The sequence below is a fragment of the Symsagittifera roscoffensis genome, chromosome 2 (genome assembly GCF_963678635.1).
Source record: "Symsagittifera roscoffensis chromosome 2, txSymRosc1.1, whole genome shotgun sequence".
In the NCBI taxonomy this organism is placed as follows: Eukaryota; Metazoa; Xenacoelomorpha; order Acoela; family Convolutidae; genus Symsagittifera; species Symsagittifera roscoffensis.
Genome location: NC_087063.1, coordinates 15,675,609 through 15,702,303, shown reverse-complemented (window position 1 = coordinate 15,702,303; position 26,695 = coordinate 15,675,609). Strand labels below are relative to the sequence as shown.

Below are 26,695 nucleotides of genomic sequence, written 5' to 3'. Positions count from 1 at the left end.
ACAGGGCTTCTGGACACAGGCGCGGTGGTGAGTGTGATGCCGATAAAAACCTGGGAGAGAATGGGCTTCACGCGGGAAGACTTGATTCCTACGAATCTCCGACTAGCCGCTGCAAATCGAGGAGCTATCTACGTAGCCGGAAGAACACCGGTGACGGTCCTTCACATGGGAGGACGGAACCTTTGGATGAGCTTCTTGGTGGTAGAGAATCTGGACGACGCCGACCAATTCATCTTGGGCAGAGATTTTGTCAGGAACTTTGACGTGATGATTGACTTGAACAACGGTCTAATACGGATTAGAAACCCGGACCGAAAGTATGTTAAGAGACCAATTAATAGGATAATAACAGATGAAAATAAGGTACCAGTTTTTTTGGATAGAAAAGTAAAGTTACAACCAGGACAAGCTGTAGTAGCAATTTTTAGAATGAGAAATTTAAATTCGTTAAGTGATAGCAAACAGGTTTGCTTAGTACCGAATCCAAATAGTCAGAGTTCGGTGATTTTAGGCCGGAGCTTCTCGGTAACGCGAAACGGACTGTGTGTCAGTGTGTTGTTGAACACACTGGACACCACGGTTTCAATCCAGCGTGGAAAGAAGCTTGGTTACGCATTGCCGATGAGGACCGACTATGAAGAGACACAAAACTTGAAGAAATATAGTGTGAAAGACTGTCCTTATCATGCAAATAAAGATAAAATCTTAAAGAGAATTAATGAATTAAAATCTATTCGTAAATTGTTTTCAATGAAATCCGAAACGGACGACGGCTTATCAAGCTGCTCGAATTTTCCGGAACGACCCTCGTCATATGAACTAGATTCTGACAAACCGGTTTTGCCAGAAATAGAACATTTAAAAGGAAAAATAGGTGAGGGAGATTTTGAAAAATTGCGGGACCTCCTAGATCGGAACGCCGAAGTATTTTCAAAACATAAGGCGGACATCGGTTGCTGTAATTTCGTCGAACACGAAATCGAACTAGAAGAGGGCGCCGTTCCCCATAGGGAAGGCGCAAGGCGAATGACGCCACATAAATCGGAAGCGTGCCGAGCGGAAATAGAAATGTTGCTTGAATACGACATGATAGAACCCTCGAAATCACCATGGGCTTGCGGAGTAGTAATGGCGAAAAAGAAAGGGGGCAGCTTAGATTTTGTTGTGACTTTCGTTACTTGAACGCGGTAACGATTAAAGATGCGTACCCGATACCACGAATAGACGAGAGCCTATCCAAACTTGGTGATGCAAAGTTCTTCACCACATTGGACTTGGGTTCTGCCTTCTGGCAGGTTCCTCTGCGAAAGAAGGACAGGGAGAAAACCGGATTCGCGTGCGAATTGGGGTTGTACCAGTGGAAGAGGATGCCCTTCGGCTTGTGCAATGCAACAGCAACCTTTCAAAGGCTGATGGCTCAGGCTTTGACAGGAGTGACCAAAAAGTACGGGAATCTCTTGATGTGCTACGTGGATGACGTAGTCATAGCGACACCAACCCTGGAGGATCACATTGATCGACTCGATGAGGTCTTCGGATGTATGAAAAGAGCAGGCTTGAATTGCAAACCATCGAAATGTGAAATCCTTAGGGATTCGATCAAGTACCTGGGAAGAATGGTGGACCGGCATGGTGTGAGGCCAGATCCAGAAGCAGTAGAGGCTGTGCTGACATGGAAAGCTCCTAGAACGGACACACAGCTCATGAGCTTCCTAGGGTTTGCCAATTACTACCTCTCAGGAATATTGCATCAAGAGCAAGAATGGAACGGAAGAACAGTCCTCCGTCCCATTGCATACGGCAGCAAGGTCTTGAGTGACACAGAGATGAAATATGGCGCACCGAAAGCAGAAATGTTTGCAGTAGTCACCTTCGTGGAAAAGTACCGTGCATACTTGGGGAGCGCTCCCTTCAAGTTACGCGTGGACAACAGAGCGTTATCCTGGTTGAAGACCTACTCGATGGATCAGAGTTATATTGGTAGATGGATAGTCAGATTGGATGGCTACCATATGATAATCGAACATAGGATGCGTGATAAACATCAGAATGCTGACAGTCTCAGCAAGAAAACTGAGTTCTATGAAAGATTGGAGCAGAAGCAGGCCAATCAGGCGGAAGTAAAGGAGGGATTCTCGTTTCTGGACAAAGAAACTTATGAAGCGCTTCCCTTAACGAGATGGTTGGATAAGTCTGGACATCCAATTCCAGGGCATCCTGAGTTACCTGTAGAGAAAGCAGCTGAGATAAAGATCCTGTCCAAGGAGGATCCAGTCCCCTTAGATTTGTTGCTGCGCTCGAACCTGGTCCAGCAAGAACTCTCTCGCATGAATATAAACAGCCTCTCATTATTGGATAAAACGGTGCAAGTCACTCCACAAGTAATGCGGATGCTGGGTGGATTGTTAGAAAGAGAAGTGACCAGAGATGACCCCGAGTGGACAGCAGCAGTGGCATCGCTAACAGTCAGTAAGAAAGTGAAGATCATGCCGTCCAGACAACAGCACGAAGAGAACAAGAGGGATTGTAGGACAATAGTTCAGCAACTAGTATCCTCAATACCCCAAGAGATTTTAACCAGTACTTCTTACGGACGGAAAGAACAGGGGAGCAGCAAGCGAAAGAAAACCGTCACCTTTGTAGACCGGGAAAAAGAGGGTGAAGAGGTAGAACAAAATCTGCTGCAAGACTATTTGTCCGGGGAGAAGGATGAGGAGAAAAACCAGCAATCACAAGATCAACACCCGGGACAAGTGAATTTGTCCGGGGAGTCCGAGATAGACGAGAAAATTCCTGATGAGAAACAGGACCTAGAGAACAAAGTTTTGTCCGGGGAGTTCAGATGGATGCGAAGGAAATACGGACATGATCTGGAGGAGCGTGCAGTCTCCAGCACAACACCTTCGACGGATGATAAGTCAGAAAGCTCGAGAATGAACACCTATTCAGACAGGGATTCGACCTCGGGATCAGAACTGTCAGAACTGGCGATACACACGCTACTAGTGGAAACTCGGGCGAGAAACCTGGACAGAGAGGTGTACCAGGATCCTGACAGTGATCGCTACCTTATACCGAGCGAAAGTGTCTTTGACAACGCAGCGGATGACTTAGAAACAATAGCGGTATCGAAACGTTCGATAAGCCTGTTGCCACAGAAAGAGGTAGTCAGGACTGATCTTCAGCCGTTTCAGCAAGAAACACAACCGTTGGCGAAGATTTGGTGCGTTAAGATGGAAGAAGACACACATCAGCCCAACGAGCTGGACAGTCAGATGAGAGTCACGAAGACGTACTTGAAGGCGAGATACAGACTCTCGGACCTTCTAAGGGCGCAGAGAAATGATCGCATGACAAGCCACCTAAAAAGGTGGATAGAAAACGGTGCACCTGACAAAGGTGATCTGGAAGAAGACAGCTATAGGATCCTGAGACAATACTTCATGCAGAAGGAGGGGAGATTATATCTGAACAAGGACGGGATCGTGGCTTGCAGGAGAAGAGAAGAAGACAAGGTCTTATACAAATATAACGCGATAGTGTTGCCGCAACTCTATCAGACAGAACTATTATTCAGGTCGCATGATCAGATGGGCCATCAAGGGATCGACAAAGTGTATCAGAGGATCCTGAAGCGCTTAGAGTGGCCTGGGATGAAAAAGGCATGCGAGAAATGGGTGACAGCATGTCTGTCATGCCAACAGGTCAAGGATCCTAGGAAGTTGCGATTTCCTTTACAATCAATTGAGTCGTCTGAATTCAACGAGGTGGTGCAGATAGATCACCAGAAGATATGCATGACAGACAGCGGTTACAACCAAGTCTTGGTCATGATAGATCACTTCACGAAGTATGCAGAGGCCGTGCCCTGCATAACTGCCTCGGCGGAAGAGACATGCGACCACCTGATCAAGACGTGGATAGCAAGACACGGATGTCCAATGACGTTTCAATCGGACAATGGAACGGCTTTCGTAGGCGAGCTTACGAAAGAGCTTATGAGACGGTCACAAGTCGCTCAGGCTCACTCCACGACATACCACCCTCAGACGAATGGCTTAGTAGAAAGACAGAATAGGACGTTAGTGTCGATGCTGAGGGTATATTGTTCCAGGTACATGACCGATTGGGACAGATACCTTCCACAGGTGATGGGAGCTTATAATAGCACGCAACACTCCACCACTGGAGTCAGTCCACACATGATGCTGACGGGACACGAGAAGTCTTTACCTTTGACATTCTTCTACCCAGAGTATGAGGGAAAGAAAACATCCCCACAGGTCTACGTGAGGGATGTGATCAGACGCCAACAGGAGTTGAACGACTTGTGTAGACGAAACACTCAGCAGGCACAGGCAAGGCAGAGGAAAAGATTTGACAAGAAAGCAGCTGGTGCAAAGGCTTACTCGGTGGGAGACTACGTATGGGTATTTCAGAACGTTATACCACCGAAAGGGACAAAAAAGCTTCTGAAGAAGTGGAGGGGACCCTTCATGATTACAGAGGTGCACCAAGAGGGACGCTTTTATAGACTGAGTACTGGCCGAGCCGCCCACTACGAGAACATCAAGCCACACAATCCATCGACAGAAGACTGGTGTATACCAGCAGACATGGAAGAGGGGGATTATCTAATGATGGATCCTGCTTGTGAGGTCAATGAAAAAGGCACCAGGGAGAAGAACGATGGAAACGAAGTCGTAGAGGAAGGTACGGATACACCATTGGACCTGGATCCAAACGAACAGATCGAAGCGGACGATGAAACCTTGCCCTACGCAGAGGAAGATTGGCAGGATTCCGAACAGACAGAGGTTCCCAAGAACATGGAACCAGATCTTCCGTTCACGATGCAGACTCGTCAGAAAGACGGGACGAGACTAAGAAAGAAATACAATCCTTACGGTGACGACTTTGTAGTGGATAGGATAGATCTAAAGAAAATAGTGGAGGAAGTAGTGGGTTTAGAGGAAATAACAGTGTCACAGGACATTGACATAGTCGATGATCACAACGATGAGTGGGTTGACGACTGGTCGAAACCCGAGGTGGAGTTCGACGATGAGCAACAGCAGTCAAATGAACAAGACCTGACGAACCTGCGTGTCTTAGAGTGGCTGAACGAAATGACATCAGACCCTGAAAAGACCAGCGTTACGATTCAAGACGTAGATCGCGAAAGCGCGAGATACATTAAGACCGAACGAGATGATCCTTCCTGGGCTGCCCAGGAAGGACAACTTCTCATTCCAGCTTCTAATCTTGACTTAATACCCGGTATGCGATCGACGGGGACGCCGATGGATATTTTTGTCCGGGGAGTGGGGGTAGGACTTACCCACACTGAAAACTTGATAATAAAAAAATTGAGAATAGCAAGAGAAACAGGAAACTTAGAAGCAGAAACAGGTGAAGAACCTAAGAAACCTGACATAGGCAGGGTAGTTGAGTCATATTTTAATTTACCAAATGAATATTCTAGTAACATAATACTAACAGACAGTGATTTCATACTCACAAACAGAACATGTGCGGTAGCTATCACCGCAGACATGAGTTTTAGGACGGCGCTAGCGGCAGATTTTAAGAGGGAATATAAAAACGTGGAATTCCTTTGGAAGCAAAGACCAGGGATAGGGGGCGTAGCAGCCTTACCCCCGGCGGTGTCGCAAATACCGGGAAAGTACTTATGCTTCTTGGTAACGAGGGCGACAGAGAAGCAGCACGTGGACCCAGAAAACCTAGTCTTGTCTTTGACGAGGCTGAGGGACTTCCTTGTGGAAATGGACGTGAAGGAGCTTTCGCTTCCAGTGTACGATCCAAATAGAGGAAGACTGCATCCTCGGGAATTGTACGCGCTTGTACACGTGATATTCTCTGATACGAACATACAAGTATATCTACATAAGAAATATTACTTAAGTATAGGCTGAGTGATGTGCGAGAGGGTGTTAGGCCAAAGACAAAGTTGTGTGTAATATGTGAGAGGTGCGTTATGTTATGTTATGTGTTAGGTTATTAAGATCATGGGTAAGTAGGGGTTAGTGACCATGAACAACTAAATGACGATCTTGGGAATAGATCCAAAGTTTGGACTGTCCAATCTTAGGTCGAATTCCAAAATTTTAGAGACCAATTGATTTTAATAAATTTTAGGATAAATATCTTTTTATCTGAACTGTCTTTAAGCAAATTTTAACGATGTATGTTAAGGTGAAATTGACAAGTGTGACATTCGTGATTTCTTTTCTAGATCCTGATTGATCATTTAATTGCTCACTTGAGTCAAAACTTGAAATCGAAATCAAATCAAACTTGGAAAGAACAGTATGGACAATTTCAACCTGGATGAATTGATGGACCTGGCAGAGGCATATGTAGGACCGATGGTAGATGCGATCTATCGTCGGCTGATCGAACGAGACTTCGCTCTGGAGGACCCAGAGGTGGTCATGTTGCTGACCGCCCTGATTAACATCTTGGGGCACGACAACCGTGGGGACCGCCCCACGGAGGTCCTGTTGATGGCAGCATATGGAGAAAGAGGAGTACTAGACCGCCCGAACATGAGAGTGATGAGGTGGAGAAACGGGGCTCTCTCAGGGAGTGACTTGGCGAATGAGCCTGGGTTGGGAAGTTCTAGGACTTACCAACCAGGTGAGATGCCAATGCCCTCCAAGCCCAAACCTGGGCTGACGAGAATGCATCGGGAGATGAACAGCGAGGCGACCTCGTCTGGTTCACCACTGAGAGCAGCTGTGCCACCAAAAGGGGCGAAAGTAACACAGAAGGTTCAGACGAACCAAACCATACAAGATCTGGACGAGATGAACGATCAGTTGAGAAGTACGAAGAAGGAGTTAAACGATATGACGAAGACCATGCTGGCGATGGAGGAAGACCGGGACATGTGGAGAAAGTTGTTTGAAGACTGCAACAAAAAGCAGGGTCAAGAGATCGAACGCTTAAGGCAGGAATACAAAGAGCGATCGGAGCAGGTGGCGTTGACGACGTCCATTGAGAAAGTGATACCTGCAAGGGATATTCCTCGTGGGCAGTCCCCGATGGAGCTCTTGACACCTCGAGAAATGAGTCAAACAACGGAGACACGGCTTCCAGCAGAGACGAACCGAGTAACAATCCCGGATCCTAGTGACACCTTGGGTGATCCCGTCGTAGAACAGACAGTGAGAAAACTGATAGAGACCGCTGGACGATTGGTCGCTAACAAGAATGCACCAGGTTCCGGGGTGACTGCACCCTATGGAACGATTGACGATACGGGCAGAGTACAACTCTCCCAGACAATAATCAGACAAGGGATAAGTGACGTGACGCCACTCAGGGGGAGTTCGAAGATCACAGAGAGAAAAGTAAGGAAGATGCCAGCGAAGAAAGTGTCTCGTGTAATGGACGTGCAGAAGAATAATCAATTAAAGTATAATTTCACGGGAGTTCCGGAGACAGATCCGAGAGCCTGCTTCAATCGAGCTACCTGGAGCCCGGCTGTGAACCTGCAGCAACCACCACTCGGGACATCTCACCTGATATTGGGAGACAGCTTAGTCAGAGTGCTGTCGAATTTGAGGACCTCATGGGTCACCACGGTGATGGCCTTTGGAGGCGCGACGATTGCCCAATTATATCGCATGGTGGAGCTGATGAATCCAGGGAAGATACCCAATGTGATGATCTTAGTTGGGACGAATGACATCTCCAGAGGATCAGATGAGCAGGAAGCACTGTGGGAAGCAATGATGGTGTGTTTGTTTACTACTCTCTGGCAGAAGTTCAGTTGCGCGGTACTGACCGTTTGCACTGTGCCAATGAACACAAGAAGCCTGACAGTATCAGGAAGAAGGCACAACGAGGGAGTCATGAGATGGAACAACATCTTGAGAAACCTAGCAAATAGAAATGCCGGAAGAATGATCCTCATGGACATTGAACATGAATTGAGAGCCATGGATCAAGCCAGACTGACCACAGATGGCATCCACTTCGACAGTGTCGAAGGACAAGCTTGGTTGAATCGAGTCTTCCAAGAACGGTTGGATGAGCTGGAAGCAGAACTCTTTGACACAGGAGTGCTGAAGGAAGAGGGAACGGTGAGTGATACGGTGATCACCACCTTTGTGCCTCCTAACCTGGAAACACGCTTGGGTACGGTCCCAGCCGCCATAAATTACCGGCAACAAAGCTCCAGTGAACCAGGTCGAAGAACAGATGTACAGGATCGGTTGGGAGAGGCACCGATGAGGAGGACAATTCATCCTAGGAGAAGGATAGGACCTGTCAACCAACCAATCGAAGAAGTAGCCGGCACATCTAGATCGGACACTAGATCGGAGACGACGAGTACCAGTCGAGAGGAAAGACCGAGCAGAGGCTCATTGATGTGGTCGCGATCCATACCGTCTCCTTGGCATATATACAAAGAAGAACTAATGAAGCTGGACCTACAGAGAGTGAGCTTCATCGAAGATGCAAGGAGGATGCTGAATGGAGCGACGCTATCCGTCAACAGATTGTACTCGATAACCGGCGTAGACTGGTTGATAGCCGCTAGCATAAATTTCAGCTCCACGACGGCCTTGAGATTTGCCGACTTGGAGGGACTGCCCTCCAACAACACAATAGGACCTGTGAATGCAAGACCGTTGCAAGATGTGAGATTGAACCATGATGAGAGGAATCGTGAAGAAAGGCCAGGAAGATTCCTGACGGCGAGAGCGCCGATTGGAAAACACGTGAAGATATTTAGGCAATTGACGACACACCCTGGTCATGTGAAGGAGAGAGTGTACCCAAAACTAGTGAACCAAGATAGTGATGCCCAGAGATATGGCGGATTGACAGCGATAAAGAAAGATGAGACCATCTTCGCCGCCTACGACAAAGCAGAGATGAGAAAGGCCAAAATCATGGTAGTAGCGAATTCAGAGTTCGTGTACACCTCTAAGTCTTTGTTTTGGCCGGACGTCATAATGCTGGCCGCAGTTGACCTAGACCTATTGCAATCAGTGTCATTGGCTATAGGGGTACAAAGGCAGACAGAAATGAACCCGATAACGATTGTGTTTGCTGGCATCAATGACCATCTACACAGTAGAGGTTTTCTGAGCAGGCTCAGAGATCCTGCAACAGCAGAAAACGCAGTATGGCCAGCGATAAAAGACATCCTGGAGTCAATGGGTGAAGTGGTAGACGCGACAAAGGAGGGATCATTCAACAAGGTGACATTGAGAGTAGTATTTGCGTTGTCTCCGGGATATGCATATCTCCCGGATGGACTGAAATTTGTGTATGCAATGGTAGCCTTACTTTCGGAGGGAAAATATGATGTGATCATATCAGCCCCGAATCGCATGATAGAGATGGAGAACCTGAGGCCACTTAAGGCTGAACTGCCTGCAGTATGGTCAGATATCTCAAACGCGATGAGAGGGTTCAAGGACCACGCGCTACACATGTTGGTGTTGGACGAAGTGCTGGGGTTGGAACTGTCCAACTTCAGTCGGCAACTCAAACTGAAACCAGGAATAGATGACGACCATCGAGTGATCACGGCGATGTCCAACGACTTGTGGTTCCGAGCAATGGAAGTGGCGAGTGAAGACACGAAAAGAAAGAATTCACTGGAGACGAGAGCTCATCTGGAAGCGATGGTGCTGAGAACCAAGCCGGAAGCAAACCAGTGGCTACACCTGAATCCGAGAGTAGCGGCATTGGGTGCAGATGCTTTTCAGCAAGGCCCAGTAATGATCACTAAGATACACGCCTACTTGTTGAAGGAGGTGAACCTGGCGGAAAATGCCGGAGAAAAGACAGCTGAGTTCGTGAACAGAATGTGTCAGATTACTCTGGAAACCTTCTGGACCCAGGAAGTGAAAGGACAGGAGGGATTTGAAAGGACAGACAGCATGCTAGAAGGGTTGGGAGCCGGATGGACCGCGTCCTTCTTGGCAAAAGTCTACCCGAAAGTCTCGCACTACTTGATAAAGGAATTCCTCCAAGCGGTAGTGAAAGTATCGATAGTGGAATTAATAGCCCTGTTTGTGACATTTGGAGCGGAGAATTTCGTGAAAGGACCGGTGATACTGCTTACGGATGGAATACAGAACCTGCGACTAGATGGACTTCTGACATTGATCGCAATAACCCACGGAAACTTGGGAGGACTGATGAAACTGGCACGTTGTCCAGAGCAGATGAAAGAGAGAGTGAGGAATCTGGATATGAAGAAATCCACAGACTCGTGGAACAAAATAAGAGATCTGAGACACACTCTTATCCAGTATCTCTTGCAGCAAAATCGCTTTGGAACCGGAGAAGACGAGACAATTGAAAGAGAGGAAGATGTTAGACGACATGTTGGAGGCATGCCGCTGTTAACAGATTTGAGCTTAGCTATGAGAATCGATCCCTTGGCACTGATCAGAGGAGTCACGGAGTTCGTGACAGTGATCTATGGACCAGCAGTCACCTTTGCGTTCCCTGACGTTAAAGTGGAAGCATATAGGAGGTCGGTGTTGCACCTGAACCTCATATCGGCAGTGGACGGTAGTACACTGAACTGGTGTGAGCAGCACGCATTGCGAGAGCTCATGAGTGAAGATCTGTTATTTGCGAAAATATCGGAGCCAGAGATGACAGTCATCAATTTTGACGATCACTTCTGTGACCGCATGGGAGAAGTAGAAAGAGGGCACATCGAGGTGTTTCCAAAGCTTTGGAATCTGAGGCCCTATGACAAAACGAATGGCGAAATGACCAGAGTGCCTCGTCTCACAGCAGCGTATCACAAGGTGAGAGAAGAGACGAAGGATTGGGGCGATTACAAGAAGCTACCCGAAGCAATCCCTGAATTCCCTCTGATAAGAAGGATGTTGCTCGGAGCAGTCTCCGTAGTACAAACTCCTAGGTTGAGAGCATTCGAAACCAATGAAAGGAGAGTAGGGAATTTCTCGGCGACGATGGATCCATACTTCGTGGGGAGAAATGCCGCCGTGTTACAGTACACACGATTTGCGTACACGGATCAAGCGACGAGAAGGCGAATAAGCAACGCCGCTACTCCCAAGCCTGAAGGATTTGATGAGGAATGGAGGGGACTAGGCTTAGCTCCAATGAGGATGAGAGGCAGGACTGAATTGCCTGAAGCCTCAGTAATCCTGACCAGTGTGAGAAAAGAGATGAAAGTTGCGGGAATATTGCAGACGAGAATTTTCCTAGCACCCTTCGGCTGCGAAGAAACCAAAGTGGTCCATGGAGAAGAGGAAGATAAATCAGCCGGTACATTGCTCATACCGAGATTCCAGGAAGAAGCTGATGATGACAAACAAGGACCATCGAACTCGAATGGGGACAAGTCAGAAGGAGATGACGGACAGGGTGGAAACCGTCAGACGGAAGAACCCATGCAACAAGATCAAGCTGGTGGGGAAGACGACAGGGCATCGACAGGAGGAACATCCAGCCTGGATTTCAATATCTTCAGTGATCTTGAGAATAATGCAGACACGTTGGAAACGACTGAGCCAGCGGATGAAGGCATCTCGACACTGGAACCTCCGTCAGCCTTTGAGGAAATGAAACGGAATTTGCCGGAGAGCAGCTCTCCTGGCAATACAAGAAATAACGATCAGAGAATGCGAAGGAAGTAACGATGCGAAGGAAATACGGACATGATCTGGAGGAGCGTGCAGTCTCCAGCACAACACCTTCGACGGATGATAAGTCAGAAAGCTCGAGAATGAACACCTATTCAGACAGGGATTCGACCTCGGGATCAGAACTGTCAGAACTGGCGATACACACGCTACTAGTGGAAACTCGGGCGAGAAACCTGGACAGAGAGGTGTACCAGGATCCTGACAGTGATCGCTACCTTATACCGAGCGAAAGTGTCTTTGACAACGCAGCGGATGACTTAGAAACAATAGCGGTATCGAAACGTTCGATAAGCCTGTTGCCACAGAAAGAGGTAGTCAGGACTGATCTTCAGCCGTTTCAGCAAGAAACACAACCGTTGGCGAAGATTTGGTGCGTTAAGATGGAAGAAGACACACATCAGCCCAACGAGCTGGACAGTCAGATGAGAGTCACGAAGACGTACTTGAAGGCGAGATACAGACTCTCGGACCTTCTAAGGGCGCAGAGAAATGATCGCATGACAAGCCACCTAAAAAGGTGGATAGAAAACGGTGCACCTGACAAAGGTGATCTGGAAGAAGACAGCTATAGGATCCTGAGACAATACTTCATGCAGAAGGAGGGGAGATTATATCTGAACAAGGACGGGATCGTGGCTTGCAGGAGAAGAGAAGAAGACAAGGTCTTATACAAATATAACGCGATAGTGTTGCCGCAACTCTATCAGACAGAACTATTATTCAGGTCGCATGATCAGATGGGCCATCAAGGGATCGACAAAGTGTATCAGAGGATCCTGAAGCGCTTAGAGTGGCCTGGGATGAAAAAGGCATGCGAGAAATGGGTGACAGCATGTCTGTCATGCCAACAGGTCAAGGATCCTAGGAAGTTGCGATTTCCTTTACAATCAATTGAGTCGTCTGAATTCAACGAGGTGGTGCAGATAGATCACCAGAAGATATGCATGACAGACAGCGGTTACAACCAAGTCTTGGTCATGATAGATCACTTCACGAAGTATGCAGAGGCCGTGCCCTGCATAACTGCCTCGGCGGAAGAGACATGCGACCACCTGATCAAGACGTGGATAGCAAGACACGGATGTCCAATGACGTTTCAATCGGACAATGGAACGGCTTTCGTAGGCGAGCTTACGAAAGAGCTTATGAGACGGTCACAAGTCGCTCAGGCTCACTCCACGACATACCACCCTCAGACGAATGGCTTAGTAGAAAGACAGAATAGGACGTTAGTGTCGATGCTGAGGGTATATTGTTCCAGGTACATGACCGATTGGGACAGATACCTTCCACAGGTGATGGGAGCTTATAATAGCACGCAACACTCCACCACTGGAGTCAGTCCACACATGATGCTGACGGGACACGAGAAGTCTTTACCTTTGACATTCTTCTACCCAGAGTATGAGGGAAAGAAAACATCCCCACAGGTCTACGTGAGGGATGTGATCAGACGCCAACAGGAGTTGAACGACTTGTGTAGACGAAACACTCAGCAGGCACAGGCAAGGCAGAGGAAAAGATTTGACAAGAAAGCAGCTGGTGCAAAGGCTTACTCGGTGGGAGACTACGTATGGGTATTTCAGAACGTTATACCACCGAAAGGGACAAAAAAGCTTCTGAAGAAGTGGAGGGGACCCTTCATGATTACAGAGGTGCACCAAGAGGGACGCTTTTATAGACTGAGTACTGGCCGAGCCGCCCACTACGAGAACATCAAGCCACACAATCCATCGACAGAAGACTGGTGTATACCAGCAGACATGGAAGAGGGGGATTATCTAATGATGGATCCTGCTTGTGAGGTCAATGAAAAAGGCACCAGGGAGAAGAACGATGGAAACGAAGTCGTAGAGGAAGGTACGGATACACCATTGGACCTGGATCCAAACGAACAGATCGAAGCGGACGATGAAACCTTGCCCTACGCAGAGGAAGATTGGCAGGATTCCGAACAGACAGAGGTTCCCAAGAACATGGAACCAGATCTTCCGTTCACGATGCAGACTCGTCAGAAAGACGGGACGAGACTAAGAAAGAAATACAATCCTTACGGTGACGACTTTGTAGTGGATAGGATAGATCTAAAGAAAATAGTGGCGGAAGTAGTGGGTTTAGAGGAAATAACAGTGTCACAGGACATTGACATAGTCGATGATCACAACGATGAGTGGGTTGACGACTGGTCGAAACCCGAGGTGGAGTTCGACGATGAGCAACAGCAGTCAAATGAACAAGACCTGACGAACCTGCGTGTCTTAGAGTGGCTGAACGAAATGACATCAGACCCTGAAAAGACCAGCGTTACGATTCAAGACGTAGATCGCGAAAGCGCGAGATACATTAAGACCGAACGAGATGATCCTTCCTGGGCTGCCCAGGAAGGACAACTTCTCATTCCAGCTTCTAATCTTGACTTAATACCCGGTATGCGATCGACGGGGACGCCGATGGATATTTTTGTCCGGGGAGTGGGGGTAGGACTTACCCACACTGAAAACTTGATAATAAAAAAATTGAGAATAGCAAGAGAAACAGGAAACTTAGAAGCAGAAACAGGTGAAGAACCTAAGAAACCTGACATAGGCAGGGTAGTTGAGTCATATTTTAATTTACCAAATGAATATTCTAGTAACATAATACTAACAGACAGTGATTTCATACTCACAAACAGAACATGTGCGGTAGCTATCACCGCAGACATGAGTTTTAGGACGGCGCTAGCGGCAGATTTTAAGAGGGAATATAAAAACGTGGAATTCCTTTGGAAGCAAAGACCAGGGATAGGGGGCGTAGCAGCCTTACCCCCGGCGGTGTCGCAAATACCGGGAAAGTACTTATGCTTCTTGGTAACGAGGGCGACAGAGAAGCAGCACGTGGACCCAGAAAACCTAGTCTTGTCTTTGACGAGGCTGAGGGACTTCCTTGTGGAAATGGACGTGAAGGAGCTTTCGCTTCCAGTGTACGATCCAAATAGAGGAAGACTGCATCCTCGGGAATTGTACGCGCTTGTACACGTGATATTCTCTGATACGAACATACAAGTATATCTACATAAGAAATATTACTTAAGTATAGGCTGAGTGATGTGCGAGAGGGTGTTAGGCCAAAGACAAAGTTGTGTGTAATATGTGAGAGGTGCGTTATGTTATGTTATGTGTTAGGTTATTAAGATCATGGGTAAGTAGGGGTTAGTGACCATGAACAACTAAATGACGATCTTGGGAATAGATCCAAAGTTTGGACTGTCCAATCTTAGGTCGAATTCCAAAATTTTAGAGACCAATTGATTTTAATAAATTTTAGGATAAATATCTTTTTATCTGAACTGTCTTTAAGCAAATTTTAACGATGTATGTTAAGGTGAAATTGACAAGTGTGACATTCGTGATTTCTTTTCTAGATCCTGATTGATCATTTAATTGCTCACTTGAGTCAAAACTTGAAATCGAAATCAAATCAAACTTGGAAAGAACAGTATGGACAATTTCAACCTGGATGAATTGATGGACCTGGCAGAGGCATATGTAGGACCGATGGTAGATGCGATCTATCGTCGGCTGATCGAACGAGACTTCGCTCTGGAGGACCCAGAGGTGGTCATGTTGCTGACCGCCCTGATTAACATCTTGGGGCACGACAACCGTGGGGACCGCCCCACGGAAGTCCTGTTGATGGCAGCATATGGAGAAAGAGGAGTACTAGACCGCCCGAACATGAGAGTGATGAGGTGGAGAAACGGGGCTCTCTCAGGGAGTGACTTGGCGAATGAGCCTGGGTTGGGAAGTTCTAGGACTTACCAACCAGGTGAGATGCCAATGCCCTCCAAGCCCAAACCTGGGCTGACGAGAATGCATCGGGAGATGAACAGCGAGGCGACCTCGTCTGGTTCACCACTGAGAGCAGCTGTGCCACCAAAAGGGGCGAAAGTAACACAGAAGGTTCAGACGAACCAAACCATACAAGATCTGGACGAGATGAACGATCAGTTGAGAAGTACGAAGAAGGAGTTAAACGATATGACGAAGACCATGCTGGCGATGGAGGAAGACCGGGACATGTGGAGAAAGTTGTTTGAAGACTGCAACAAAAAGCAGGGTCAAGAGATCGAACGCTTAAGGCAGGAATACAAAGAGCGATCGGAGCAGGTGGCGTTGACGACGTCCATTGAGAAAGTGATACCTGCAAGGGATATTCCTCGTGGGCAGTCCCCGATGGAGCTCTTGACACCTCGAGAAATGAGTCAAACAACGGAGACACGGCTTCCAGCAGAGACGAACCGAGTAACAATCCCGGATCCTAGTGACACCTTGGGTGATCCCGTCGTAGAACAGACAGTGAGAAAACTGATAGAGACCGCTGGACGATTGGTCGCTAACAAGAATGCACCAGGTTCCGGGGTGACTGCACCCTATGGAACGATTGACGATACGGGCAGAGTACAACTCTCCCAGACAATAATCAGACAAGGGATAAGTGACGTGACGCCACTCAGGGGGAGTTCGAAGATCACAGAGAGAAAAGTAAGGAAGATGCCAGCGAAGAAAGTGTCTCGTGTAATGGACGTGCAGAAGAATAATCAATTAAAGTATAATTTCACGGGAGTTCCGGAGACAGATCCGAGAGCCTGCTTCAATCGAGCTACCTGGAGCCCGGCTGTGAACCTGCAGCAACCACCACTCGGGACATCTCACCTGATATTGGGAGACAGCTTAGTCAGAGTGCTGTCGAATTTGAGGACCTCATGGGTCACCACGGTGATGGCCTTTGGAGGCGCGACGATTGCCCAATTATATCGCATGGTGGAGCTGATGAATCCAGGGAAGATACCCAATGTGATGATCTTAGTTGGGACGAATGACATCTCCAGAGGATCAGATGAGCAGGAAGCACTGTGGGAAGCAATGATGGTGTGTTTGTTTACTACTCTCTGGCAGAAGTTCAGTTGCGCGGTACTGACCGTTTGCACTGTGCCAATGAACACAAGAAGCCTGACAGTATCAGGAAGAAGGCACAACGAGGGAGTCATGAGATGGAACAACATCTTGAGAAACCTAGCAAATAGAAATGCCGGAAGAATGATCCTCATGGACATTGAACATGAATTGAGAGCCATGGATCAAGCCAGACTGACCACAGATGGCATCCACTTCGACAGTGTCGAAGGACAAGCTTGGTTGAATCGAGTCTTCCAAGAACGGTTGGATGAGCTGGAAGCAGAACTCTTTGACACAGGAGTGCTGAAGGAAGAGGGAACGGTGAGTGATACGGTGATCACCACCTTTGTGCCTCCTAACCTGGAAACACGCTTGGGTACGGTCCCAGCCGCCATAAATTACCGGCAACAAAGCTCCAGTGAACCAGGTCGAAGAACAGATGTACAGGATCGGTTGGGAGAGGCACCGATGAGGAGGACAATTCATCCTAGGAGAAGGATAGGACCTGTCAACCAACCAATCGAAGAAGTAGCCGGCACATCTAGATCGGACACTAGATCGGAGACGACGAGTACCAGTCGAGAGGAAAGACCGAGCAGAGGCTCATTGATGTGGTCGCGATCCATACCGTCTCCTTGGCATATATACAAAGAAGAACTAATGAAGCTGGACCTACAGAGAGTGAGCTTCATCGAAGATGCAAGGAGGATGCTGAATGGAGCGACGCTATCCGTCAACAGATTGTACTCGATAACCGGCGTAGACTGGTTGATAGCCGCTAGCATAAATTTCAGCTCCACGACGGCCTTGAGATTTGCCGACTTGGAGGGACTGCCCTCCAACAACACAATAGGACCTGTGAATGCAAGACCGTTGCAAGATGTGAGATTGAACCATGATGAGAGGAATCGTGAAGAAAGGCCAGGAAGATTCCTGACGGCGAGAGCGCCGATTGGAAAACACGTGAAGATATTTAGGCAATTGACGACACACCCTGGTCATGTGAAGGAGAGAGTGTACCCAAAACTAGTGAACCAAGATAGTGATGCCCAGAGATATGGCGGATTGACAGCGATAAAGAAAGATGAGACCATCTTCGCCGCCTACGACAAAGCAGAGATGAGAAAGGCCAAAATCATGGTAGTAGCGAATTCAGAGTTCGTGTACACCTCTAAGTCTTTGTTTTGGCCGGACGTCATAATGCTGGCCGCAGTTGACCTAGACCTATTGCAATCAGTGTCATTGGCTATAGGGGTACAAAGGCAGACAGAAATGAACCCGATAACGATTGTGTTTGCTGGCATCAATGACCATCTACACAGTAGAGGTTTTCTGAGCAGGCTCAGAGATCCTGCAACAGCAGAAAACGCAGTATGGCCAGCGATAAAAGACATCCTGGAGTCAATGGGTGAAGTGGTAGACGCGACAAAGGAGGGATCATTCAACAAGGTGACATTGAGAGTAGTATTTGCGTTGTCTCCGGGATATGCATATCTCCCGGATGGACTGAAATTTGTGTATGCAATGGTAGCCTTACTTTCGGAGGGAAAATATGATGTGATCATATCAGCCCCGAATCGCATGATAGAGATGGAGAACCTGAGGCCACTTAAGGCTGAACTGCCTGCAGTATGGTCAGATATCTCAAACGCGATGAGAGGGTTCAAGGACCACGCGCTACACATGTTGGTGTTGGACGAAGTGCTGGGGTTGGAACTGTCCAACTTCAGTCGGCAACTCAAACTGAAACCAGGAATAGATGACGACCATCGAGTGATCACGGCGATGTCCAACGACTTGTGGTTCCGAGCAATGGAAGTGGCGAGTGAAGACACGAAAAGAAAGAATTCACTGGAGACGAGAGCTCATCTGGAAGCGATGGTGCTGAGAACCAAGCCGGAAGCAAACCAGTGGCTACACCTGAATCCGAGAGTAGCGGCATTGGGTGCAGATGCTTTTCAGCAAGGCCCAGTAATGATCACTAAGATACACGCCTACTTGTTGAAGGAGGTGAACCTGGCGGAAAATGCCGGAGAAAAGACAGCTGAGTTCGTGAACAGAATGTGTCAGATTACTCTGGAAACCTTCTGGACCCAGGAAGTGAAAGGACAGGAGGGATTTGAAAGGACAGACAGCATGCTAGAAGGGTTGGGAGCCGGATGGACCGCGTCCTTCTTGGCAAAAGTCTACCCGAAAGTCTCGCACTACTTGATAAAGGAATTCCTCCAAGCGGTAGTGAAAGTATCGATAGTGGAATTAATAGCCCTGTTTGTGACATTTGGAGCGGAGAATTTCGTGAAAGGACCGGTGATACTGCTTACGGATGGAATACAGAACCTGCGACTAGATGGACTTCTGACATTGATCGCAATAACCCACGGAAACTTGGGAGGACTGATGAAACTGGCACGTTGTCCAGAGCAGATGAAAGAGAGAGTGAGGAATCTGGATATGAAGAAATCCACAGACTCGTGGAACAAAATAAGAGATCTGAGACACACTCTTATCCAGTATCTCTTGCAGCAAAATCGCTTTGGAACCGGAGAAGACGAGACAATTGAAAGAGAGGAAGATGTTAGACGACATGTTGGAGGCATGCCGCTGTTAACAGATTTGAGCTTAGCTATGAGAATCGATCCCTTGGCACTGATCAGAGGAGTCACGGAGTTCGTGACAGTGATCTATGGACCAGCAGTCACCTTTGCGTTCCCTGACGTTAAAGTGGAAGCATATAGGAGGTCGGTGTTGCACCTGAACCTCATATCGGCAGTGGACGGTAGTACACTGAACTGGTGTGAGCAGCACGCATTGCGAGAGCTCATGAGTGAAGATCTGTTATTTGCGAAAATATCGGAGCCAGAGATGACAGTCATCAATTTTGACGATCACTTCTGTGACCGCATGGGAGAAGTAGAAAGAGGGCACATCGAGGTGTTTCCAAAGCTTTGGAATCTGAGGCCCTATGACAAAACGAATGGCGAAATGACCAGAGTGCCTCGTCTCACAGCAGCGTATCACAAGGTGAGAGAAGAGACGAAGGATTGGGGCGATTACAAGAAGCTACCCGAAGCAATCCCTGAATTCCCTCTGATAAGAAGGATGTTGCTCGGAGCAGTCTCCGTAGTACAAACTCCTAGGTTGAGAGCATTCGAAACCAATGAAAGGAGAGTAGGGAATTTCTCGGCGACGATGGATCCATACTTCGTGGGGAGAAATGCCGCCGTGTTACAGTACACAGGATTTGCGTACACGGATCAAGCGACGAGAAGGCGAATAAGCAACGCCGCTACTCCCAAGCCTGAAGGATTTGATGAGGAATGGAGGGGACTAGGCTTAGCTCCAATGAGGATGAGAGGCAGGACTGAATTGCCTGAAGCCTCAGTAATCCTGACCAGTGTGAGAAAAGAGATGAAAGTTGCGGGAATATTGCAGACGAGAATTTTCCTAGCACCCTTCGGCTGCGAAGAAACCAAAGTGGTCCATGGAGAAGAGGAAGATAAATCAGCCGGTACATTGCTCATACCGAGATTCCAGGAAGAAGCTGATGATGACAAACAAGGACCATCGAACTCGAATGGGGACAAGTCAGAAGGAGATGACGGACAGGGTGGAAACCGTCAGACGGAAGAACCCATGCAACAAGATCAAGCTGGTGGGGAAGACGACAGGGCATCGACAGGAGGAACATCCAGCCTGGATTTCAATATCTTCAGTGATCTTGAGAATAATGCAGACACGTTGGAAACGACTGAGCCAGCGGATGAAGGCATCTCGACACTGGAACCTCCGTCAGCCTTTGAGGAAATGAAACGGAATTTGCCGGAGAGCAGCTCTCCTGGCAATACAAGAAATAACGATCAGAGAATCCTCATGGAATCACCTCGGAGGAGAAGAATAGAGGCCTCAGCCAGAGTACCTTTCTTGGGAACGCTACCCGAAGAAGAATGGGAAGTACATCACCGAGACCACGAGAGTAGGACGGGATGTAAGCTGGACAGAGTGGCGTTCATGGAAGAAGTCTGGACTGTGATTCAGAGCTATGGGACCCAGTCCATTCTCAAAACAGGTCTCAATCAACCCTTGATGAGAGAAGTACTTGACAAGCTTGATGAGTGTGAAGGGAGACTGAGTGAGTTATTGATCGACTCAGCCACTGATGAGAGTGAAGCGAATTCTCCCATCAAGATGACACCGCAGGACAGTGAAGGAGAGGTGGTGTACCTGTCAAGGACCAGGAGAGGAACGATGCGATCGAAAATGGTGATTGATAAAATCAATGCGATGAAAATGAAGTTAGGCAGCAGAGTGATGCCGAGGAGGATTGGAAAGACGAAAGTGGATTCGGAAATATCGATGAAAGCTGGTAACTCAGCGAAAAGAAAACGAGTCGAGGAAGTCATGGATTTGGGGCAAGGTGATTATCAATTGTCTGGCACAGATAGAATATTAACTGATATAGCGATGGTGCCACCCATTCTCATGGCGGGGATAAAGTCAACCGGTTATAAATCCAAAAGGAGTGACCGCACTCTGACTGGAGCAACTTTAGAAATGGAAATACTCAGTCAATGTGGAGAGAGTAGAATGAGGGACTTCAAGCCATCTCCCATGAATCATGGAAAGGGAAGTGTTGCAGGACAGCTAACACCAGTGGAATACAACAGACTGACAGTGTCTGAGACAGTGTCGATAGATGAACCCACCGGTGGATACATGGAGATGTTGGAATACCGGAACTCGGCTAGAGGGTATGTAATGGCCCTGGAAGAGGAAAAAGCCATGGAGGGTTATCTGGAAACAATGTTGCAAGGCACCACCCTCAAGCAGAAGGCGTACGGAACTTTGGCGTCGTCTGACATACAGGCGGAGACGATCGAGCAGTTGGTGAGCCTTCCATGGAAAGCAGTAGTATTGAGGTATTTCGAAGAAGAAATGAGGACTACGCCAAGAATACATGCTCTCGTGGCAGTACCTTACGTAAGGACAGAATTACAACTCAGGCTCGCCTGGTGCATGATGGGATGACTCGCGAAGAATATGATTCGGAAGAAAGGAAGAGATCAAAGGAGGAAAAAGTTTTCCTTATGACGAATCTGAGGGATCTGATAGTCCAGGAGGGAGCAGCAGTAGCGTGTGCAAAGCGGAGAGACGCTCTCTGTTTCATTCGATTCCTGATAGAGCAGATTTCAGTACCTGCATTAAGCACTTGTGTTAAAATGTTGAAGGAAGGCGATGAGCGAACGAAAGCCATGTTCTTGCTAGCAATGCTGGATATGCAGCAAAGTAAACCGATGAGGGTGAACATGAAAGAACCTGAAGAATTGGAACCCATGAAAAAGATAGACGAGATCAGGAGATTCTCAAACAAGGAGTTGAGGCTCACTAAAGAGTCTATGGGAGCATTGCCAAAATCCAGTGAATACTGTGGACCGATCAAGAAGAAGTCATATAGCTATGTGTCCGGGATTATAGGGATAGCATACAATCCTTTCCTGAGTGAAGACATACGTGATTGCTTCTTTGATTATGAGCAGGCGGTGTTACTAAGATTCTGGACGTCCAGAATTGTGACGACTAAGAGCGTTAACAATCCACAGGCCAAATTGGGATTGGTCTTGGAAGAAGAGGTGACTGCACCTTCAGTACCAAAATCCGACAAGAGAGTGGAATTTGGGTTGGGATTCTCAGATGAATTACTGAGAACGAGCTTGATGGCAGTGTGGGAATTGATGAAGCCATCGTGGTGTCCTAGTCCCAACGCTGACTCAATATTACGGGCGACACAGGACATACAGAGGGAACTGAATGCGGACTGTAACCTGCGTGACCTCAACATCATATATAATGTGATGATAACAGCCTCTAAGAGCAACGGAGAAGATAGAGTGGAGTTGCCTGGCTGGGGACCAGAAGACTGGGTCAAACCTGGTAGCTGTCTGGCGGAAGTCTGTGGACTAGAGGGTCACGTTTGTGGAAGTCTAGACTGTGTGAAAACCCTGGAGAAACAACACAAGCAGTTGACGGTATTGTTTGGAAATGTAGTGATGAAAGCAAGAACGGAAACGGAACTGATAGCAGATTGCCATGGAGGAACCGATGTGAATCTGGTGACAGCACTAGGATTCTACAGCATGTTTGGTTCTTTAGAGTCACTATTGAATCTAGAACAGAAACATGAGATGGTCACAGCCATCAGCGTAGAAGTATTCCCAGGAGTTCTGCAGACTGAGCAGAAGTATATAGGAAAATGGAGGGAAGCAATCGAAACGGAGATGAACATCAGACACAGCGAAACTTATTGTAGACCATCAGGAGCACGATATTTGGTGGGTTCAATGTTGGCTCCAATGTGCAAGAGCAAGTATCCTGTACATTTCGTAGCTGTGGATGTGAAGAGTACAAGAACGATTGTGGATCAAGCCTTTTCAGTGCCGAAGTGCGTGAGGTTGGCAAGAATGTCTGAAAAGTCTTACGAGTTACTGTGTAAGATTTTCTCAGCAGTTCCAGAAAGAACCAAAGAGGAGTTGGAGTCAATACTAGGAAAGAAGTTCATGGGATATGTGAGCGGGAACTTCAGTGACTTTGAAAAACAGAAACAGAGAGGATCAACTGTCACAGATTACAATGCAGTAGATGAGAATGATGAGATCCACCGAGTGATGATGGAAGTGGAGCCATTGCTGGAAGCTTCGGGAAAACGGAATTGGAGGAGCATCATGTTGACACATGACGAGTTTCCTTGCCACTGCTTGCTGCAGACCTGGTGGTATCCCAAGCGTAGTAATCTGGTGTTGATCTGGGACTCTGGAGAGCTGCTCTCCATGGGTTTACCAGATTCATCACAGCCCATAACAGTAGTGATAGTGGGAGTTATGATGGCGATACGATGGCTGGAAGCTCATGTGAGAGAAAATAATAGACAGGAGGCACCGACGAGAGAACAATTGCAGAAATTAGATTGTCTAAAAGATTTAGATCTTTTTGAGACAATGTGCAAAGTTCTAAACATTCCGATGGAAGTGAAGAAGATATGGGCAAGAAAACGATTGATGCCATGGTTCAGAGCTAACATGACTGCATGGTTGTACGAGTATGCGAAAAAGCATATGTCGAAGCATGGCAGAGTATACAGTGAATATCAACTGGACATTGGGGCAGGAGCTTTCAAGCGAGCTTTCGTGACCCATCGGAATGCAGTGACCACCGCTGTGAAAAGAATTTCCAGGACGAGCGAGCGTAGTGGAAATGAGAAGGCAGAGATGCTGAAAGAAGATTTGGAGAGAAACGTGACGTTGTGTCTCCACAACAGCTTCTGTAGAAACAGAGAATCAAACGTGGATCCCCTACCTTGCTGTAAACAGAGGGTGGAAGAGCAGAAGTGTTGGAGGACGGCTTCCAACAGCGTCAGGATAGTCAATGACGTGCTACAAGACACGGAAACCGAGAGTGCGGAGTCAGTGTCACAGGAGGAGGAAATGGAGCATTGACGAATGGTCGAGAAAACAAGAGGCAGCAAGAAAGAAAATTAGAAGAATTTAGAAGTTTTAGAACTTCTAAACGACGAAAAAAGAAGAGAACAAAGGGATGATGAAGAAAAGTTAAAACTCAGAATTGTTTTATGTGTGTGAAAAACTCAAGTGAGAAACCAAGCAACCAAGTTGTAATTGAAAACTGAAACATTTAAGTTGAGTTTGGAAATTGTTGCATTTATAAATTTGCATTTTGGTTTTAGTTGAAGTGGCTTTAGAGACACTCACTTATTATTTATTTAGAAAGGCTTGAGGGAAGAGTATATTTAAATATTCCAGCCTGCATGATTGTTTTTAATCACTTAGGAAGACTGATAACTTTGTGGTGACATGAAAAACTTGAGTAACTTCTTGAGGAGGGAGGTTGTTGCATTGTTCTTTCCAACCACAAAGTTTCTTAGTTTTAATACTCAGGACAATAGGCAAGCAAGATTTCCGAAGGGAAGGAGCATAGTAGGATAATTTTAGCTTGTTGGTTGGCAGGACTGTCCTGCAAGCCAACACCTTTTAAATCTAGGAGAAAAAGTTTCAATCGGGATATTGACACTGGAAGTCAGAAAATATGTTTTATCTTAAGTCATATCCTCAATGTGCAGATTAATGAAAGAATTTGAAGGCTATAGTGATGTAGTATGATGCCATTTATATTCTGCAGTGAGTCGATGTGACGTAGGTAAAAGTAATTTCGTGCATTTTGTAAATTCTGTTCGATGACACTGTAACCATTTAGAACATTGCGCGATTCAATGAGGACATTGACCGGACTGTCCGGGGAGTATGTGACATTCGACCAGAATGGCCAAAATGCAGTCTCTGCAGAATTCAGGATTTTAGCAGTGAACCTTCCGGATTGGCGATTTAGAACGGATAAGGACGTTATTTGAATGATTGGCCAAACGGTGAAGGCTAGAAGATTCTGGAATTCTAAATTTTAAATTTTCGAAGTGATGACGTAACATTTCTGAGAAATGTTAAAACGGCCATTTTGGCTAAAATAGCAGAAAGAAACAGAACAACTTTATCTGCGATTACGAACAGTACGAAAATCGAGACTAAAAAACAACAACGAACTACCGAACAGCAGAGGACGTTCCGAGTTGCAACTATTGTGCTGTTACAATAGTTGCAAGGCCGTTGCGAACAACGGTGAAGGGTAAAAACCAGCCCTCCGAGTTAGCGTGAACCTGAGGTTAAGGAGCTTGATTCGCCGGATTCAAGAATCCGGAAGGGTCTCGGGACGGGAACTTTTATGAACTTGTATTGAATTTTAGCATCCTGTCATGTCCTGACTTGAATTTAACTGATATTTTGATTAGTTTTGACAAGGATGAGGTGCTAGGAGTTGGGGGAAAGGGTTGATCCATCTTCGATGGAGATGATGATTTTTATCTACTGAACAAAAACAATAGTAATATAATAAGTAGTAGCCCTGTTTTTAGGAGTGACCTCGTGGTCTGGGGATACTGAGACCCAGCCATGAGCTCACTAATTTTGCATGTAATTCAGTTAATTTGAGCGTTTTGGTCGAAGCCGGAGAACAGTAACGTTTTTGTCAGCCTGATGTAAGAAAGACCACCGAAAAGTACTGGCTTGGTAGAGACGGTGAAAAACATGCAAAGCTCTGTTTAGACGCTAGCCAGTCGTCTTAAGACTTAGTTTTGTTATCCGTCGATATGTATCTTCCGGGCGAATGTTACATATCTAGAAGTTTGACCCTGAGGGACGCGAATATACGTGATTTCGGAGTGAAGTTTTGTTTTTCAAAAATTCGAAGGGAGCCTGTCATGCTCAGTTTTCTCGCGACAACTGAAAATATCAAATAAAAAAGCAGAACGACCTAATTACAATTGCGGGAAAGTTGTCAAATATATACAGTGGGAAATTGCTATTCGCAATTTCCATCGCTGAAAATTAGAGTAGAGCTGTCCTATCTGATATAGGAGACCAAACAAATACGAGAGCAGGGCTAGAATCAATTGGACCAGTGTGAACCTTCAACGGAAAGGCAGACAAGTGAAGTCTCCCAATGGTCCAGATCCAAAACTATATTCTTGAGTTAAAACTTACTTCCTTTGATTGGAACTCATCGTTAGGAAACTTCTTGAGTTATATTCGATTATATTTATGCTAGAGTCATTAATTAGTTTAATTGCTCTGTTTCTCAAGCGTGCTGCTATGTAAGTACCAAATTTAATTTTCTCGAGTTTGTTTTATGATTGTTATGTTGAGGTCAGGCGAGTTTTAGATTGATCCATCTAAAATGGATCAAAGTTCCACTGTCTAATGAAAAGTAACTTAACGGATTGTTCCGACCCTGTTTTTAACGGCGTTCGTGTATTTTGGGTATTTCGAGACCTAAGTATGGGAACGTTCTTATTTTCTAGAGTGGGGATATTTTGGTAGTGGCCTTTAAGCTGTAACGGGTTCTAGTCTCATGTCGCAAGCGAACCGAATTGGCTCCGACCGTTTTTGAGGTAGAAAAACAGAAGAGATAGTGTCCCTGACTCTTGAGCCAATGGTAATAGGGCCTATTTTTCTTAAGCCTCATATG

At 46.7% G+C, this 26,695-nt stretch overlaps 1 protein-coding gene across 1 annotated transcript in view; it reads right to left on the bottom strand.

Annotated features, from left to right (window-relative positions):
• LOC134839017 (dynactin subunit 6-like) overlaps positions 1–26,695 on the bottom strand; it is a 275,517-nt gene that overhangs the window by 126,600 nt on the left and 122,222 nt on the right. The gene's annotated exons all lie outside the window — the stretch shown is intronic.